The sequence below is a fragment of the Phalacrocorax carbo genome, chromosome 1, assembly GCF_963921805.1.
Source record: "Phalacrocorax carbo chromosome 1, bPhaCar2.1, whole genome shotgun sequence".
Lineage (NCBI taxonomy): Eukaryota > Metazoa > Chordata > Aves > Suliformes > Phalacrocoracidae > Phalacrocorax > Phalacrocorax carbo.
In genome coordinates, this window is record NC_087513.1 from 209,146,260 (window position 1) to 209,164,051 (window position 17,792).

Here is a 17,792-nt window from a genome sequence, read left to right on the forward strand (position 1 = left end):
AGAGGACCCTGTATCTTCCCTGGAAACCATGTGCATAAAAGGTGTTATTTCCAGACAGAGGAACATCTCTGAGAAGTCAGTTATAACATATATTGTGAAAGCCAGAGAGATATGTCAAACTGCTAATTGACTGCTGAAGAGCCTTGTTTTCCTGTTTGCTGATGGTGAGCATGCTTATTATGCAATGGGAGGCTCTGCACATGACAAGCAACTGCAGATCTATTTAGCCTGGATATGTTTTTGGATTTTGGAGCCCTTTATAATGAAGACACAAAGGGAAGCTGTGGGGTTTTTTCATACCTGTCATGGTGGAGTAAACCCTTCCTGGCATCTCATTGTGCTATGGAGAGAAAACACAGTGTAGACTGCTTTAGTTTAGACTTTGCTTTAGTTGTATCCGCTAGATGAAAAAGGAACAGGAGTTACAACCTATTACTTTTCCCATGAAATAAACTTGTTATAAGCTTATTTGGTTAATTAGCTCATAAAACATTTCTTTTTACAAAGCATAAACTTCTCATTTCTTTAACTAGGACTAAATAGATTTCTCCTCCTAAAAGATAGCCTGAACTGGTTAAATGGGGCAGGGAGAAAAGGTATCTTCCACATAAGCACTGCAATGGGAAGAGGGGTTAATAAATGATGAGATCATCCCACTCCCTTTAGATATTTTATAAACAGGATATATATAAGCCATAAGCTATGTGGGGGGATCCATGCATCCCAGGCAGATGAAATCCTAAGCCCTGGACTGTACAAGTAGCCAGAATGAATAATAAACCTTCATGGTAATAGACGTTTTCAGCAGCATATGAGAATATGAATCTTCTGTTATAAAACACAACACCAAAGTTCCACAATTTTTAACCATCCTGAAAATTCAGAATATAATCTAGCGTGTTTTCAATTTGCCTAAAGGTCATCTGGAGGCAAGGCAGGCGCAGTTTAGGTCTGAGTGACTTTAAAATGCGACAACGTATCAAGGTGCCCTTGGAGGCTGTGACAGTATATCAGCTTTTTAGACATACAAAGTAAACAGCATCAGCCATGTTTGGAATGAAGAGGGAATTTAAATGAAAAGCAAATCAAAGCAAATGCTGAAAGGAATAGAGAAATTAGCAAGTCAAAAAAAGTTGTTTTGTCGGTCTACTTGACTGGCAGTTACCACTCACGCAGCCGGGAAACACGTGTGTGCGTGGCGCAAGGGAGCCAGCCTGCCCTGCCAGACTGACTGGCTGCGTGACTGGTGTGGTTCAAGGCTGGGGACAGACTGTCCGGACACCCTTCTGTCAGGGTCATGGTGGAGGATGGCACCTCCAGCTGTATACTAGGCATGATGTTGCTCTGGGAGGCTCCCAGGAGTGTAGCATCTCTGCTGAGGTTCAGCAGGACAAGCTAGTCAGTTTTGTGCTTGGACAGCAGCTTTTTGACAGGCAAAAGTAATCCTATGTATTAGTCTATATTGCTTGCTGTGCCATGACATGGATGTTCATTCTCCCTCCAGAGTAGCGTGGCTGAGCACTGTGGTACTGGCTGGGTTGGTTTTCAGCAGAGGTGATGAGACAGAGTTGTGGTACATCCTCAGTGTCTGGATGCAGAGATGGCCCTACCAGCACCAGCTGACATGATTCTTTTGAATTGCCTAATCCCAGGAGCAAAGAGGCACATGGATATATGGAGCACAGCTCTTCAGGTGCATGCTTCCTTCTCCTTCCACGAGTGACACCCCTGCTTACTTCTACCCTAATTTCTGAGTCTGGTTTGTATTTTAACTTGGTTGGCCACTGATGACTCCAAACATTCACTGTCCGCCTCAGACAAGTGGTGCCCCTAAAGGGTCCATACTGGTACCAATACTATTTAATAACTTCAGCGACGTTGATAGTGGCATAAAGTACATCCTCAGCAAATTTTCAGATAACACCAAATTGAGTAGTGCAGTTGATTCACTAGAGGAAAGGGATGCCATCCAGAGGGTCCTTGACAGGCTTGAGGAATGGACCCATGAGAAACTGATGAAGTTCAACAAGAGCAAGTGCAAGGTCCTACACCTGGGTGGGGGCAATCCCCAGTATCAATACAGGCTGGGGGATGAAGGGATTCAGAGCAGCCCTGCTGAGAAGGACTTGGGGGTGCTGGGGGCTGAAAAGATGGACGTGAGCCAGCTATGTGTGCTCGCAGCCCAGAAGGCCAACCGTATCCTGGGCTGCATCAAAAGCAGTGTGGGCAGCAGGGCGAGGGAGGGGATTCTGCCCCTCTGCTCCGCTCTGGGGAGACCCCCCTGCAGTGCTGCGTCCAGCTCTGGGGTCCTCAGCACAGGAGGGACATGGACCTGCTGAAGCAGGTCCAGAGGAGGGCCACAAAAGTGGTCAGAGGCATGGAACACCTCTCCTATGAAGAAAGGCTGAGAGAGTTGGGCTTGTTCAACCTAGAGAAGAGAGAGACTTTTTACCAAGACCTGTAGTGACAGGACAAGGGGCAATGGCTTTAAACTGAAAGAGAGTAGGTTTAGATTGGACATAAGGAAGAAATTTTTTACAGTAAGGTTGGTGAGACACCAGAGCAGCTTTCCCAGGGAAGCTGTGGATACCCCATCATTGGATGTGTTCAAGGTCAGGTTGGATGGTGCTTTGAGCAACGTGATCTAGTGAAAGATGACCCTGCCCATGGCAGGGGGGTTGGACTAGATGTTCTTTAAAGGTCCTTTCCAACCCAAACCATTCTGTGTTTGTATGATGCTATGAAAACCAGATGTGTCTCATATGATCTCAGTAGGTCCATGAACACTCCTTTGCTTGGACAATATTGAGATATCAGACCTCAAAAAAGCCCAATGGTGATGCAGGACACTGGAATCACTTCTCAGGTATCTTGCTTAGGGCTAGAAAATGCCATGCTGACACTTTGGAGAGTGAGTCAGATTTCTTCAGGCAGTTCAGCTCCCTTCTGTAGGGCAGAAGGTAGGTAGCGGGAGAGGAGATGGCATAACAGGAATAAGGTATAGGAGTTTAGGGTTGATATGGGCTCCAAAAGGGTACCAGGGTTCAGCCATAATTAAAAGATATTCTAGTGGAGCAGAGAAGGATAAAGTGGGCTGGACTAGATGACCTTCTCATGTTCTTTCTGACCTGAATTATTCTATAGTTTTATGAAAGAGAACTAACTTATGGAAAGAAAGGGAAGCTGGGGGCACTCTGGAGGCACAAATCAGGAAAAGACAGGCAGTAAAGCACAATAAAAGAAAAATATATACAAAATGGTGGGATTTTTAACATTGACTTAATAGTAATGTCAAACTCTTTGCTGGATATATGTTCACACACGGAGAAATTGTTGCATTACATTTTTCATGTGCACACACTAATAAATAATTTCAAAGTCTGACCAAATTTTTTATTTTACACTAGTGGTTCTGGGTAACTACCCAACAATGTCCTGTGGTTATGCTTTTGCTTGTCTCTTCAACTCCAGTCTATCAGAAAAAGCTTTGGAAAACCACTGCCTGGGAGAAGTGACAAGATTGGGACACCCTGAACACACAGACACAGTGGAACAGAAGGGGGAAGAACTTCCCCCAGTGACCTTGCTGATGAAATTCAGAAAGGAACAGAGCTGAAAGGAGGAAGGGGATCAGTCTCTAGAAACTGCTACCCCAAATGGATCATAAAAACTCTTAATTTCAGGTAGTTCAGACAGTAACAAATCCAGCCAGCAGAAAGCCTTCAGGGAAATCGCTGTGTAGGTTTGCCTGAGATTAATAAAAATTACACAAATAGAGAAAATTGGCAGAAGTAGAGGCACGAGTCTGCCCTTTCATAGGTCTCATTAATATTTAGAATCTGACATTACAGTAGATGCCTTTGATGTCCTAAGGTCTTCAAGGCCAAGAACTATGCTTCCTCCTCCTGTGCCCATGTCCATCCAAGTACAGATGTTAGACTAACAGAACAAGGTGAAATCCCCTGTCCCAAAGAGATTTATAACCTAAACATTCAGAAAGATACCGACAGTGATTGGAAATGTCATGGATTTTATGACTAGCATAATAATGCTAGATGAATATTTATCATGTACATTAGATCTACTTCCCTCCCTACACATTTTATATGGCTGTTCCTGCAGTGTTTCCTCAACTAGCTATATATAAATGGCCATCATTTTGGGATTTCCATCTCAATAAGCTCATGTGCATCATTTGTCTGAGTCACCCTCCATCTTCACACCATAAGCTGCAGCCTGGCATGGGATGGCAAAGCAGCATGCCTAGAAACACCATGTCTAGGGGACAGTCGGGGGCTCAGAATGTTGTGGCAAATCCTCTGTGCTGTAGCTCATCTCCTCTGATTGTTCAGGGGAAATCCAAGTCTCAGGCAGTGCTTTGAGTTCCTGGCAAGTGGGAACAGGGACTGATGCCACACAACCTCTGCTCACGCATGCAGTTGAAGAGGACGTTACTCCTATCTCCTGGCAAAGCCAGCACATGGGAATGGGTTCAACATATCTGACAAATCAGAATTTTACATCTTTTGTGGAGTCCCACTTGTGCTTTGTTAGCACAGGCTCATACCACTTTAGATACAGTCTTGTCCCCCACTGATTGAATTCTTTAAACAAAAGAAAGCCAGATCTGAAAGGGGGCTTAAACACTCAGTGGAGGACACAGTTCAAAATCCAAAACTGCAGTCCTCAAAACACAGAGGCAGCTGCCAGCCCCGAGACATCCAGCTCTGCAGTGCCCCAGCTCCTGGCAGCAGCAGTGCTCCAGGTGCCTCAGCTCTGTCTCCTGGCATGCTCACAGATGCCTCTATGGTGACAAGACTGAGGAGCTTAGCACCCAGTTAATTCTCAGTATTCCTCCACTACACAGCTCCTCATTATGAATTTTTAAAGAACAACTTCTAAATGTTCCTGCCACTTTCTATTCTATGTAATAGCCCACTGATTAAACTGTCCAATGTTTTCTTCCTGATGGCGTTCAAAGCCCCATCTCATGTTGCCCTGAGGTGGAGCAAGCAATAGAACTGTTGCCTGCCTAGAATAAACCTTTTGGGACCAGGGTTTGGTCTGAATTAGTCAAAAGATTATATAATCTGGAAGCAAAAGCAATCACTTAGAAAGTGTGCAAAGACTTGAATTGCTGCCCCTGCTTGACACACTCTTTCATGCATCTTTGTCCATGGTTTTATTTAATAGAAAGTAAAAGCAGGACTCATATCTCTCCCATTCCTGGCTGGATGCAATGGTACTAAGCCACATGGCCACAAGGTTCCTTTTCCTTAATGAATCCGGAACATCTTGATGGAGGGTGAATGAGCTTCATCACAGCTTTTATGAGCCTAACACCTCAGCTCATGAAGCCCATGGCTTGGTGATCTGGGGATTGTTGTGGAAGAACTATTAAGAATCAAGCCTAAGATTTAGAAGTGTAAGTTCTATAAAATCTATAAAATATCCTCTGCAGTTTTATAACAGCTGTGTCTTCTCATTTTTATATATTGCCTCTGTGTGTTTATGCATCACAGGTAAACTCTGTGCATAGAAATGAAATAGCTGGATTTGCATTTCTGTAAAACCAGGTTTGATTCAAGAGATACAAAACCTGCAAATACATCTGGATGCACGTTGGTCTTCTGCGCTGATAACAATAAATGCATTTGTGATGTGATTTACCACATAATAAAGAAATTAAGGAGGAAAATAAAAAATGCAAATTAAAAAATGCAAAAAGGGAGAAATTAATTGCAAAATGTCTTTTAAGTATAAACAAGATGTAAGAGAGAATCTTACAATGGAAAGTCATAAAAGGATACTCTCATTAAGTAAACAATTGCAAGTCAGAATAAATGCATATGTCAGGCAGATGGGGCTCTCACCAAGAACATGGTGGAGCAATGTGTTGAGATTATTAAAGAAAGAACACAGAAAGTAGGAAATAACATGATAAAATTATTTCAATTTAAACAGAAAAGACAACATTGCAGATTCACAAGGAAAACAAGAAGGTATTGTAGCTTTTCTCGTGACACACAGAGTGAAAATACATCCGTAATACCAAATTACTGCAGGCATAAGATATTTATAAGAGGGGAACTCAAGATTGCAAATGGCACCAAAAATCATAAAGATTTAGACCAGGTCTCAGATTTGTATCCACTTAATGTCCACAAAATAGATACACTGAAGTATCTACAACAAAGAAATCAAATAAAAATAGATTGAATTCTGGAACTATGGGAGCTCTGCTGTTCCTGCTGAGCTGTCAGTGGGCATGGTACTGTTATACAAGGGAGCCACAGGAAATACAAAGTCAACAACAATGCTTTTCAAGTATTCAAAGGTCATGAGAAAAACCATCCCGAAATAACGTCATGTTGGTTTCAGAGTCATAAGATTCTTTTAAAAGAGAAATAAAACCTTCTCTTCTGATTTCTGAACACTAAGGGCTCCACAAAATTTTCCTCCCAGCTTTTCTCATCAAACAAGGTCTGGAACAATCCTTTTTCTAAAAAAGACAATGAAAGACAAAATTCCCACAGACCCATGTGATTCCAGAAACCAGAAGCTTAACAAAACTCAGCAGAAGGGTTGCCACTAACTTGTGTTAATTCGCAGCTTTGAGTGACTGTCCAAACGCAACAGCTATTTCTGAAAACATTAGCTTTAGTACCATATACAGTCCAATATATATATTATTCATAGAAAGAATACCGTACGTACATAAAGTATGCATAATTTTTGTACAGTATCATCTGTACAGCTTAGTTAGTACAACATATAGCAAATGCTAAAAATATGTGTGCAACTGTAGATGTAGGGCTGCTAAATTTGCAAAGGGAAAGAACATTTCTGCCAGAAAGCCTGCTCCTGTGTGGGCTTCTCTCCATGGGCTGTAGTTCCTGCCAGGAGCCAGCTCTGGCATGAACTTTCCACAGGCTTCAGCTTCCTTCAGGACACATCCACCTGCTCCAGCGTGGGCTCCTCCATGGGCTGCAGGTGGATATCTGCTCCACCACTAACCCCCACGGGCTGCAAGGCCACAGCCTCCTCACCACGGTGTTCACCAGGGGCTGCAGGGGAATCTCTGCTCCAGCGCCTGAAGCACCTCCTCCCCCTCCTTGTTCAGTGACCTGGGTGTCTGCAGGGTTGTTCCTCTCACATGTTCTCACTCCTTTTTCACTGCTGCTGTTGCACAACACTTTTTACCTTTTTACCTTGTACCTATTTAAACATGTTATCACAGCGGCACCACCAGCATCACTGATTGATGGGCTCAGCTTTGCCCAGCGGTGAGTCCACCTTGGAGCTGGCTGGAATTGGTCCTGTGTAACATGGGCACAGTTTCTGTTGTCCTTTCACTGAAGGCACCACTGCAGCCCCCCTGCTACCAAAGCTTTGCCATATAAACCCAATACAGTCCCAAATCAACTAATCCTCTATTCATCATTCCTCCCACCACAGAGTTTCCTCATTCCTTCTACTTCTCCTCTTCCTTCCATGCTGCTCTTACTCCAGCCCATTGCCCCAGTATCCTGTGTTGTTGTGCCTAATTCTACAGCTACCACCCATACTGTGGACCTGTCCCCCAACTCTGCACTCATACAGTAGGCCAGCACTTGCTGTTCTTTCACTGACTATAGAAGGCAGCCAAGCTTTGCCCTTCCCTAGATTCTCGGAGTAGGACAATTCCTGTCGCAGGCTTAAAAATCCTTAGCAAGAGCTTGCACTTAGATAGAAATACCAAAGGGAAAGATTCAGTAGCTGAGCCACTGAACTGTACCCATCATGCAGCACACGGACCAATTCCCTACGAGATCTCCATCCCCCTAGGCATTCCCAGAGCCTTGATTCAGAGACAGCCTACTGGCATTATCCCGAGTCTAATTCAAGCATTCCAGAAACATGATGATGGTGAAAAGAGAGAGCATTCTCCAAATACTCTGGTGCCATTGCCTGCTCCAAAGAAAGAGTGATAACAGTTTCCTCCCCCTTAGGGGTAGATTGCAAAGCATGAGGTCCAAAAAAGGAGTAATGCCAGGTCAGCAACTGGGTCTGCCTGTCCAGCAAGTGGAATCCTATAAATGAATAAAAAATAATGGCCCATACATTTTGATTCCAGTTGGTCCTCATTGACAATTGGCAAAATTTCTAATAGATATGGGAGCACAAACTTCAGTGCTAACACAACAGGATGCCAAGAAGCTGGGCATGCGACCTGGATGGCAGAGAGTCAATGGTGTTTATAGAGCAAGTGTTATTTACCAAACTGCAAAAGTTAATTTATGGCTCCTAGGCAAAAAGCACAAGTCATCTACTTGCTTTGCAGTAAAAGATCACAATGAAAACATTTTGGGTTTCAATGTTTTGAATGGCCGAGATGGCAGTGTGTGGTCCTTTGGTTCAAAAGTTGACCCTAACCCTGATAGAAACTGGGAGGCTACAGTGCATGTACCCTGTGCAGCCCCTGCACTCCCTGATTCAAAGATTGCCAATGTACTGCAATAACTGATTTCTGCTGTGGCACGAAACGGAATTTCTGAGGTAAAAGCAGACTTGGAAAAATGGCACGTTATTTCTAGAACCCACTCCCCGTACAATTCATCAATCTGGCCAGTCCGAAACCAGATGGGAGATAGTGTCTAAGGATTGTTTATTGGTGGTTGAATGCCAACATCGCCTGGCTAATGGCTGCAGTAGCCAGTATTACAACTTTAACAGCCAAGCTACAAGCACCTGCACATCCATGGATGGCAATGAAAGATATGTTCTTTATGGTCCCCTTAGAGGAAACGGATAAAGAGAAATTTGCCCTTACCTGGGAGGGGATACAACACACCTTTAACAGACTCCTACAGGGATACAAACATTGACCCACAATTGCTCATGTTGCACTTGATGAGCTTTTAGTCAGTCTCACCCCCTCAGGATGTGAAACTGTACCAATATATAGATGATGTCTTAATTTGAGGGACCTCCCATGAAAAGGTAGGGGAAGCGGCAGCAGCAGTGTGCCAAGACTACGTAAAGCATAAGTTGAAATCCCACCTGAAAAATATTAGGGACCAAACAGAGAAGTAAAATTTTAGGTACTTGGTGGATTACAGGTAGTGCAGCAATTCCACCAGACACCCTAAGTAAGATGGAACAATTGCAGATGCCCCAATCTAGTAAAGAATTACAACAGCTCATGGGTAATTTAGGATACTGGGTAAGACATGTACCTGGATTTTCTATCGTTGTTCTTTCACCACGCTCACTTTTACAGAAGGAAAACCAGTGGAAATGGAACCCAGAACATGAAGACACAGACAGAACTCTAACACAGGAATTAAAGACCTATCAGTCACCAGGGCTAGTACACCTCCACGACCTTATTATAGCAGAATGGTGTTTTGCAGAACATGGAACGTATTGCAGTCTATTTCAGACCAGGCCAAGCAGGCCAAAAAGGCCTTTAATGGTTAGCTCAAATGCATTTAAAGAGGCAGAACAGCGATATTCTGAGTGGGAAGAGGGACTTTTGTCTTTAGACTGAGCAGTTAAACAAGTAGAGCCACCACGTGATAATTCATCTGGGAAAACCCTGCCAAGACTTGTATTGATTTCCATTTCCAGGAACAATACCGGGAACAATACCAGCACACCCTCCCTGGAGATTAGATCGACCATTGGAGGATTGCTTATCCTTCTTGCGGAAGTAATCAGCACCAGCATTAAGCAAATACGGTTCACGTGTCAACAAGCTTGACCCACAGGGTGGAGACCCTCACTTCTTTTATTTATGCAAATCAATACAGTAACTAAAGAACATTTATTTACTGTGGTAACTACAGGCACGTCAGTCTCACTTCTGTGCCTGGTAAAATTGTGGAGAAGATTATTCTGAGAGTTATTGAAAAACACCTGAAAGGCAATGCAGTCAGCACGGGTTCATGAGGGGAAAGTCCTGCCTAACAAATTTTATTTCTTTCTAGGACAAGGTTACCCGCCTAGTTGACCAAGGAAAGCCAGTCAATGTGATCTTTTTGGATTTCAGTAAAGCTTTCCATACTGATTCTCACAGTATCCCCCTGGGCAAAATGCCCAGCACACAGCTGGATAAACAGGCAATGCAGGGGGTGAGCAATTGGCTGATGTGTCGGGCTCAAAGGGCTATAGTAAATGGGGTTACATCGGGCTGGTGGCCGTCACTAGTGGGATTCCACAGGGATCCATCTTGGGGCAGGTACTCTTTAATCTCTTTATTAATGACTTGGATGCAGGACTGGAAGGAATACTAATTAAGCTTGCTGACCACACAAAATTGGGAGGAGCTGTTGACCCTCTCGAGGGCAGAGAGGCCCTGCAGAGGGATCTGGACAGACTGGAGAGCTGGGCAACCACCAGCCATATGAAGTTTAACAAGAGAAAGGCCTGGATTTTGCACCTGGGGCACAGCAACCCTGGATGTACAGACAGGCTGGGGAACGAGAGGCTGGAGAGCAGCTCTGCAGAGAGGGACCTGGGGGCTCTGGTCGATGGCAAGTGGAACATGAGCCAACAGTGTGCCCTGGCAGCCAAGAGAGCCAGCCGTGCCCTGGGGGGCATCGAGCCCTGCATTGCAGCCGGGCGAGGGAGGGGATTGTCCCGCTCTGCCCCGCGCTGGGGCGGCCTCACCTCGAGTGCTGTGGGCAGGTGCACCACAGGACATTAAGGGTATAAAGCTACTGGAGAGTGTCCAGAGGAGGCCACAGAGTTTGAGAAGGGTTTAGAGGAGAAACCCTACGAGGTGTGGTTAAAGTCACTTGGTTTGTTCAGCCTGGAGCAGAGGAGGCCGAGGGCAGCCTCATGGCGCTCTGCAGCTCCCTCCCAAGGGGAGGAGGAGGGGCAGGTGCTGATCTCTTCTCTCTGGTGACCAATGCCAGGACCCGAGGGAATGGCAGGGAGATGTGCCAGGGGAGGGTTAGGCTGGGTGTTAGGAAAAATTTCTTCCCTCAGAGGGTGGTGGAGCCCTGGAACAGGCTCCCCAGGGAGGCATCACGGCACCAGCCTGGCAATATTCAAGAAGCACTTGGACACGGCCCTCAGAGACACGGTGTGAGTTTGGGGTGTCCTGTGCAGGGACAGGAGTTGGACTCAATGATCCTTGTGGGTCCCTTCCAACTCAGGACATTCTATGATTCTATGATATATTCTGTACCATACATGTTTCTCAGTTGTGGATGCAATGTGCTGTAACAGCAATTATAAGGGAAGGTGATGAGGGCACCTTGTCTGGTGAGATTTGAAAGGTAGTTTGGGATAATGCAAGTCAATTTGGAAAGGCTTTCCAGTCTTGGTGGTACCTGGTTAATTGCAATTATGACCCCACTGACAGTAAAGCCACAGCTTTTGCTTTAACAATATGCAATGCTTCAGCATACACCATATACTGAGTCATTGCGCTGGGATTAAATCATGATGGAACTGTCCTCTGTCCAGTAAAACATAGAGCATAGGCCCAGCAAAATGGGAACAAATGGCAAACTATTGATGTCAATGCATGTGTTGTATGGGAACATTAGGTATTTATTTCTGAAAGAAATACTAGTAAAGCCCAAAACATTTGTCTTGACACTGAACAAAATGTTCATTTTGAAATACATCCTCATGAAACCCCTGAAACTGTATATATTGAAAAAGGATGTGTTTGTATGAGAACCCTGTGTGATTTTTGTATTTGTAGATAACATTACTGTAGATGCAAATAATCACTTGAATAGCTGTATTTGTAATTTTACCAAAATTATGGGATGTGACTTTAGCTCTTGAGCTCCTGTCACAACCCACCAATTGTTACAATCTAACTATACATTGTATCAAGATTTATTACCTACCCCCATTGGAACGAATCTTACATTGGTAAGAAAACTGTCACAACATGATAAACTAAGTCAATTGCTAAAACCAATTCAGAAAATGGACAAAGAACCCTGATTACCATCCATCATGATGCAGAGAAGATACACCGAGTCCCAGAAAGAGTGAACAAAGATTGAGAACATCACTGGTGGAAACTCTTTTTGGATGGTCACCAAGAGCAACTGGAATTTGGAATTTGATGCTGCACCCAATTGTAGTTTTTTTTAATTTAAAACTTATTATGTTTATTGCTTATAATTATTTTATATATCAAAGTTTGGCAAAAAAAAAAGAAACAAATTGCATCTATCCAACATGTAAAATGTATACAATCAACTGATTTTTTATGTGATATTGTATATAACTAGCATTAATTGTGACACTTATTCTAAACATCTTATCAAATAATTGGACTCTTTCCACTGATCTGCAATGTGCCACGTGTTTATGACATAGAGGCACAAGGTAACCATACTATATGCTGTGAGTCGTTAAAGTGGAATGACTGTAGTCATGGGTGGGGTGCAAGGAATACACTCTACCTCTTAACTAAACGAGCAGTAGTTTGGTACAGGCTCCAAAGGAGGTAAAGGCCTGAGCCGTGGCCAGACCAGGAACTCCTCTGGTTCCAATCTGTTCTCTGAGAACTCACAAAGGAGCTGAGTGGCATGGAGAGCATCAATGCGTATGAGCTTGGAACGCTGATTATGCAATTAGCCTATGAATAGCAGGTAGCTTTTCCATGACTCATTTATCAAAAAACACAGTAAGTTGTGGGTACAAGAAGCCTTATGCATGCCTTTACATTGCATGTAATTTGACTATGAGCCAACCACTTTATTCCGTAAATATGACAGCCTAAGAGAGCCTCCTTTGTGCTCTCCCTGCTAGGATTGTGGCTGCATGGCGGTGGCTTCCCCTTGAGCTTGGACACCTCTTAAGTTTGCTTCTCAAGACGGAAAGACCTTTTACCAACAGTGGATCTTTGGTAAGTAACGAATATCACGCATAACCTTGCAGTATGCTATCTTTGATTTTGTGTTGGTAACTCTGCATGCTTAATTGCTGCTAGTGAAACATTACGTAAATTTTGCATATATAATCCCTTAGACAGAAACCACTGACCAAGTCTGACACTACGTTTGGACCTAGATGCACCTAGGCTCCTTTCTGAGGAGGAGTTTAGAAAGCAAGGGAGTCCACTCTGAACTTGTGACTCAATGGGAGAGTCCTCCTTACCCTTTGCATCCCTGGTCTCTCTGTGAATCCTTCTAACTTGAGTGTAACCCAGTTTACTTTTGTATGTTTCTTCCATGCAGTAATTGATAGAGTGAACCTTGCCATTGAACTTCAAGTCGCATTTTTACAACATCATATTAAAACCATTTTTGCAATTCCTTTGATCATGATTCTTTAAGCAATCTAAATCACTCTTTTGTGGCAAGCTTAATCCCAGCAGCTGAATCCCTTTCTCTCACCTTTTCTTGTGCCTGCTTTTGCTGTGCCATATAAGGCACCAGTGAATGTCTGGCCTCACAGAAATCTTCACTAAAACCAGAGGTAGTCTGCCAGACACAGAAACCATTGCAACCAAATAAGTCATTAGGCTGTCTAAGATTGCAGTCATTAATAAGAAATCTTTTCATTTGCTTATAACGATGACAACAAAAATAAGCTTTTCTCAGATCATTCTGCTAGCTTTTCTCAGATCTTTTTCCTAGCACAGCAAGAATCTCAGGGCAGCAGGACTGTGTGAGAGCCAGGGAAGACTTTATATGTATTCAGATACCAGTGAAATTAGTGGAAGTGGAATCTACTGAAGAACCAGATGCAGCTTGAGTCATTCTTATACTAAGACTATCTAGTAACAGACAATATCAAGGACTTGCACTCTTCTTACTTTCCCCTTGTTGCTTTTTTTCATTAGTGGAAATAGGGCACTGGACCCTTGGTCTAACTCAGAATGACTCTTTTTATGTTATGCAGTAAGTGGCATCAAGTCAGCTGAAAACTTTTTGGGGGACCACAAGCCTTCATCCAATAGGAAGCCAGGGTAACTCGGCAAAAAGTTTTTTCCTGTGCTCTATAAGAATCATACTCAGTGTCAGGAAAATCGTTCTTCAGTAATCACTTGGAGCCAAGAAATTTGACAACCTGAATATTTATAATTTAATTCTTAGCATCATGTAAAACGTCCCCTTGTATAACTTGTTGCAGTGGGTTGACCTTGGCTAGCTGCCAGGTACCCACCAAACCGCTCTATCACTCCCTCTCAACAGGACAGGGGGAGAAAATATGAAGGAAAAGCTGATGGGTTAAGGTAAGGACAGAGATATCACTCAGCAGTTACTGTCACAGGCAAAACAGACTGGACTTGGGGAAATTGATTTAATTTTTTGCCAATTAATAGCAGAGTAGGATAGTAAGAAATAAGAATAAATCTTAAAACACCTTCCTCACACACCTCCCTTCTTCCTGAGCTCAACTTCACTTCCAACTCTTCTGCTTCCTTCCCTTAAGTAGCATAGGGGAATGGGGAATCGGGGTTGTGGTCAGTTCATAACGCTTCATGTCTTTTACCCCCCTTCCTCACTCTCTTCCCCTGCTCCAGCAGGATCCCACCCAGTCCTTCACAAACTTCACCAACATAGGTTCTTCCCAAGGGCTGAAGTTCCTCAAGAACTGTTCCAGTGTGGGTCCTTTCTGTAAGGTACAGTCCTTCAGGAACAGACTGCTTCAGCGTGGTTTCCCCACAGGCCCACAAGTCCTGCCAGAAAACCTGCTCCTGCATGGGCTCCTCTCCACAGGCCATTGGTCCTGCTGGGAGCCTCCTCTAGTGGGCTTTCCATGGGGTCACATCTTCTTTCAGGGCACATCCACTTGTTCCACCACGGCATCCTCTCAGACTGCAGGTGGGTATCTGCTCCACCTCTAACCTCCATGGGCTGCAGGGGGATATCTGCTCCACCTCTAACCTCCATGGGCTGCAGGTGGGTATCTGCTCCACCTCTAACCTCCATGGGCTGCAGGTGGGTATCTGCTCCCCCACTAACCTCCATGGGCTGCAGGTGGATATCTGCTCCCCCGCTAACCTCCATGGGCTGCAGGTGGGTATCTGCTCCACCGCTAACCTCCATGGGCTGCAGGTGGATATCTGCTCCACCACTAACCTCCACGGGCTGCAGGTGGATATCTGCTCCCCCACTAACCTCCATGGGCTGCAGGTGGATATCTGCTCCACCACTAACCTCCATGGGCTGCAGGTGGATATCTGCTCCACCACTAACCTCCACGGGCTGCAGGTGGATATCTGCTTCCCTGCTACCCTCCATGGGCTGCAGGGGCACAGCCTGCCTCACCATGGCCTTCACCAGGGGCTGCAGGGGAATCTCTGCTCTGGTGCCTGGAGCACTTCCTCCCCCTCCTTCACAGACCTTGGTGTCTGCAGGGTTGTCTCTCTCACATTTTCTCATTCCTCTCTCTCGCAGCTACTATGCAGTGTGTTTTACCATTTCTTAAGTTATCACAGAAGCACCAACAGTGTTGCTGATAGGCTCAGCTTTGGCCAGTGGCATGCCTGTCTTGGAACTGGCTGGAATTGGCTCTGTGCAACATGGGGACAGATCCTGGCATCTTCTCCCAGAAACCACCCCTGAAGCCCCTGTTGTAGTTTAGCCGGCAGCTCAGCCCCACACAGCCACTCACTACCCCACCGGTGGGACGGGGGAGAGAATCAGAAGGGTAACGCTCGTGGTTGAGATAAGAACAGTTTAATAATTAAAATAAAATAAAAACAACAACAACAAAAATGCAATGAAAAGGAAAATGAGAGGCGCGAAGGGGGGTGAGGAGGGGAATGAACCACCAAAACAAACCGCATGCGATGTAGCCACTCACCACCTGCCAACCCAACACTGCCCCCTCCCGAGCCGCTACTGCCACATTAATGTGCTGGTCACGGTGTCACATGGTATGGAATGAACCTGCCATTGGCCAGTCGGGGTCAGCCGCCCCCACCATGGCCCTGCCCCTCCCAGCCCCTCGCCTACTCGACAGAGCACGAGCACAGGCACCACAGTGAAGAGAATTAACCCCTTCTCAGCCAAAACCAGCACAGCCCCCCAGTAACAAAATCTTTCCTTGTAAACCCAATATAACTATCTCTGACGAGACAAATGACTCAGTCTACTTTTTCTTTTGCCCTTACAGTCAGCAGTTGCACTTATCTCAGCCAACTGCTCTTTCCTAAGACATCGACATCTAATCTAAGCTCATTTCCTTCTCTCCCTTTAGACTCTGGAGAGCAAGAAAAACACCCCAAGAGAAGATCTCACTTGTTTAGGTATCTGTCCTAGGGAGTCATGAACAGTCTCTGGATATGATTTGATGCTCACTGTGGCAGAAGCACAGATGATGAGCAAAATTAATTGGCTGACATTTCAAGAAAAATTTGGGTGAGATGCATTATCACATGTTCTCATAAACCTGCCTACAATAAATGAAATTGAAACCTAGAAAAGTTTAATTGTGAAATGCTTTAGAATGTAAAGAGTACAGCATGAATGTGGAAGAGTAGATAGCATAGAAAAATCCTTCGCCTTCTAATAATCTCAGGTTAACAGTAATTCCTGTAAGGGCATTCTAATTCGTTTTTTGGTTTGGTTTGGTTTTGCCTTTTTTTTTTTTTTTTTTTTGTATTTTGAGAATGTCCCTTGGTTTTCCCCGGGAATTACGGATTTTCTATAAGACAAACGAGTTTAGATTTCTATTTTCTTGTCCATTTCTTCCTAGTTTCCTTTGGTATTTGAAATCATTTGTCTTGCCTGTATCAGTTTACTGGTGCTTGTTTTTTTAACAGTCATTTGACTCTTTCTTGGCTGTACTTTACCTTCCTATTTTTTATATTTTGTTGAAGTTGGTAATAGATGATGAGGATGAATTTTTCCTTTCCAACCTGAGATTTTAGCCAATTTTAGTCAATATTCATGCTGCAGCAAATATTCCCTTCCAGGTCACTTGTGAGAAGGTGTACTAACAGTTCTAAATAACTATAAGCGTATTAATCTTGTCATAACTCATTTATGAGGTTTTAGCTAGTCAATGTATAACCAGAATACATTTTATCAGCCCACAAACTGATGTAAATGGTATGGAATGAGGGGTGGCTACTGTCATAGTTTTAGCTGGGACAGAGTTAATATTCTTCACTGCAGCTGGTACAGTGCTGTGTTTTGGACTTAGTATAAAAACAATGTTGATAACACGCTGATGCTTTAGTTGTTGCTGGGTAGTGCTTGTACTAGTCAAGGACTTTTCCAGCCTCCCATGCTCTGCTGGGTGCACAAGAAGCCGAGAGGGGAGGGGGTGCAGCCAGGACAGCTGACCCAAACTGGCCAAAGGGATATTCCGTATCATGTAACGTCATGCCCAGTATGCTAGCTGGGATGGGCTGGCCGGGGGGGCAGGCAGCAATCATGGCTCGGGGACAGGCAGCGTTGGTCGGCGGGTGGTGAGTGGTTGTATCATTCGTGTTTTGGCTTTTTTCCCTTTTTCTTTTTTCCTTATTATTATATTATCATTATTATTATTATCATAATCATTATTATTATAATAATTATTATTGTTTTATTTTAATTATTAAACCGTTCTTATCTCAACCCACAATTTTTTTCTTCTTTTGCTTTTGCTCTTCCAACTCTCCCCCCCATCCCAGAGGGGTGGGGGGAGTGAGCGAGCGCTGCGTGGTGTTTAGTTGCCGACTGGGGCTGAACCACAATAGTTTCGCATTTGTTGTATTCTGTTTTTTGCCCTTTTTGTCTCAGTGGTTGTCCCCTTTGTGGGCTGTATAGTTTTGACAGTTTGTGGTTGACCCCATTACACTGATCTAATTGATGACCACTTGAATTATGATGACA